This window comes from Etheostoma cragini, chromosome 13 (assembly GCF_013103735.1).
Source record: "Etheostoma cragini isolate CJK2018 chromosome 13, CSU_Ecrag_1.0, whole genome shotgun sequence".
NCBI classification, from domain to species: Eukaryota; Metazoa; Chordata; class Actinopteri; order Perciformes; family Percidae; genus Etheostoma; species Etheostoma cragini.
In genome coordinates, this window is record NC_048419.1 from 11982565 (window position 1) to 11986455 (window position 3891).

A 3891-nucleotide genomic window follows, 5' to 3' on the forward strand; every position below is an offset into this window, starting at 1 on the left:
TGTGCATCCACATAATGTTGTTCCAAGCAGGTTTTTTTTAACCTGGCAGTACCCTGAGTATTAGTGTCGAGATTTGAGGGGCATTAAAACTGTTGTTTCCTCCTGTAATTGTTTTGGACAAATCAAGCAGCTCTGAAAGTGAGAGACGAGATGTATAAGGAAGGACTCATATCCCATGAGTCAAACGTCAATTGTCTTCATCACACAGCCAATAACACATTTAAAGATAATCACAAATACCAAAAGTTAAACCCAACTGTACAATGTCGTGACACCTTTCACTTAAAAACACTCTCTGCATATTTGGTCACTTTGAGTGCTCTTTCCTCGGATGTTACGAAAAACAATGCTTTAAAGTGAAATAATTAACACTCATTAGAGAAGAAAAATCCAAATGCACCATTTTGTAATAAACACATTATCATTGGCTACGTACGTAGAGAATCTGTGTCCACCAAAATGTTTCATACTTCATCCTTTTTCAACGAGGTCATTCACAACAGCAGTAATTATTGACCTTAACGTCATTATTTTGTTAATGGATGAGCGTCAATTTTGGAATTATTCACAAACAGCAAAACTTCACCATTTTATCTGGATGTAGTAGCTTTCCTGTTTTCACCGCTTTGTGGTGTTGTTGAAAGATGTTGCGGTTTGTCTAAATATGTTGCGTGTTAGAGGAAGCATAAGTATGTGCCTTCTTGTAACCTTGGTGAGCTTGTTATTATTGAGAAGCTGAAGCCAGCCAATTGTGTTTGCACTAAAACCAAATTGCTTTTGTGATGTAGACTATTTAAGCAAGCTTGTTGCGTCACTTTAACCGTACAGTATGCATGAGGGTGAAATTGGTAAGACTAGGGCTAGAGCTCTCATCTGTTGACCTGTAAACCAGTGCAGCTTAGAGGATCTTGTGAATATATCTTGGCTTAGTTTCGCATTCAGTTTTCAAATCCATCTCCTTACTCATCAAGTTTGTCACAGTTTCAACAATTAAAAAAATAAAATGAGTTTTTAAAAAAAAAAAGGAAAAAAAACACATACCATGAATACAATACAGCTTTTACTTTCACATGCCACAGTTAGAGAGTTACACAACCGCAGTAGAGATATTAATTGCTCTGAATCCATGGGAATGCATGAGTATACGGGGTCGCCTCAAGACTATTGGTCAAATTAATTTAGGTTGTTTTTGAAAACTTGTATTTATTACATACTTTGTCAACATCTAAGAAAGGCCTACATGCTTTGAGTCTTACAAATGCACCTTATTCATGTCAGTCCATGTGGGGAAAAAAAGGCTGGCAATGTAATATCTCTGATTTAGCACCTTACTACACAGCATGTTTTCACTTTATGCCACTTTAGCTATTCTTCCATATGTATGATTTCAAAAATAAATCTCATATTTTGTGAACTCGTTTCATGGGATGTGCCAAAGTTTGGAGGCGATCTCCCAGGTGTTTATGCTTATCATTTTCTTTTTCTCCTCCTTCAGTTATAGCAATGGTATGTCAAGACTTTCCTATAACAGTGTGTGGAATCAATTTATCTCAGCAAACAGTATCATTACTTGCCATTTTACAATAAGCCCTGTATTTCACATATATTTACCAGTGATGTGTATTTGTTATTATAAAGAAAATAGCCGTAAAAGCTTCATTATGTTACATAATATTGTGACTTTTTTCGAAAAACTGTGAAGACTTATCTTGCATATACTTTATACAGAAGTATTAAGCCTTAATACAAAAGAATAAAAAAAGTGTGGAAGAATAAACTGATTGTTGCTAAGTAAGGATGATTTTTGTAAATGTTACCAGCACTTTTTTTGTAATTTTCACTCTCTGAGGTATTGTACAAGTTCAAGCTGTTTGTGAAGTTTGATTATGAAGGAATAAAAACTAGTACTTTCCTGTACTTCACAGAAAGGCTTGTTGCTGTTTTATTTTTCTATTCTTTCTTCTGGTGGTTTCCTCATGAATATACTGCCCAGAAATTTATTCAAAAACTAACATTTTGTCTTTAAAAAAAAAAAGTGAAGGTTGTGCTATAGGGCTTCCACATAGGAGCTTTCACGTGACTGCACTGCCCAAAACTAAAAACAGAATCCATAAAAACAGATTAGATAGATAGACAGATATTATTCTTGAAGCTGCATAGGCTAAAATTAAGCCCACACATAGATAATATTAGCCTTGTGGTGTGTTGATTCCAAATACAGTTGGACATGACAACGACATGCTGGATTGTATCCCAGAATGCACTGGGCAGAATGCAGGAAACACCCTGGACAAGCTGCCAGTCCATTACAAATCTAACAATGATTACTGAACAATTTGAGTCACACTTCACACCTACGGCAATTCAAGAGTGGAGTCCACTTGAATCACAAGTGTTTGGATTGTGGGAGGAAACTGATGCAGCCAACGAGTAACCTCTGCCCAGAAAATATATTCCAGGAACCAAAGCCTGGGTTTCTCCTGCTGTGAGGTTTCTGTGTTAACCTCTGAGCTGCTGCACACAGTACTATACACAGTACAGGTGTATAGCCCATAAATTATGTTTACACTCAGATTAGTTTACTGCACGTCAACTGTGTTGTATCTACCATAATGCAATGTTAGTTTTTACTGATACTCTTTACTTTACTGATTGAGAGTGTGTGCAGCAAGACTAACCAAGCACAGAGTGTTTAGCTGTAGGTCTAATGTCACTCCTACAACAACAAAAAATAATAATCACCATCATTACAAAGAGATTAAATGAGAATAAAAAACAAAAACTAAACTAAAATTCATTATGTAGTGAAGTAATAATAATATTAATAATAAGAAACACCTTTGATAGTAGCATACAATTGAGAATAAATGAATATCCTTCAGTCGTAGAGTCAGCAAGACTGAGTGGCTTACTTTGCATAGTCCATTAAATATATTACATTGTTTGTGTTAATGTTACAAAGTAATGGCTTCTCATACTTAGGTTGTAAGATAGTAAATTAATCATAGAACAAATAGGGGGACAGGACACACATACACAAATATTGTAATTGGGAATCAGGTTGCATTAAAAAATAGGTTTGAAAGATTAATTTGGTGAAAGTAATTATAAATGTTTGTGAATTCAGAATGTGCTTTGTCGGAAGAAAAAAGATGGCTTTGTATCCCCTGATAGTTTGTTTAATTTTTCTTAGCTTTCAAGTTTAAATAGTGTGGCTAAAACACACTGTCAACATACATGACAAATACAGTGGCAGCCTAATTAACAAAGTTGTTTAAAATGTAGTAGCTACATCTTTTATTTGTAAACTACACTATCTTTGTGCCTGGTCATTAATTGGGGCCATACTGGTTAAAAATTTGTGTTCTTTGAGATATATCCGTAACACAAAAAAAAAAAAACATAAGCAGACTTGTGTTTGCTTGTTTATTTATTTTGTGATGATATATTGCATTAGGCCTATTTTGTGAGGTTGTGCTATTTTGTAAATGATGGGGGAAAACAGTGCATTATAACCTAAAATACAGACTAATGCAATACACCAACATGCTATAATGTATCAACATCTCTAGACTATCACATAAAGACAGCAGTATAGAGTATAACATTATGTAATAACAGTGGCTTGAAAAAGGTTATACTCCCATGCTAAAGTTGATTGATTAACAAGAGGAATAAAAAAAAACATCTTTTGAAAATTGATCTTAACGTCTCAATTCAAAACAATTAGGAAAATCAAACCTATTAAGGACACCAATTTTAAATAAGTAAATACATGTTCTTCCTTAAAATACAGGGGGCATAAGTACACATACTCCTATGTTAAATTCCCATAGAAGCAGACACATTTGTATTTTTTGTACATATATATATATATATATATATATATAT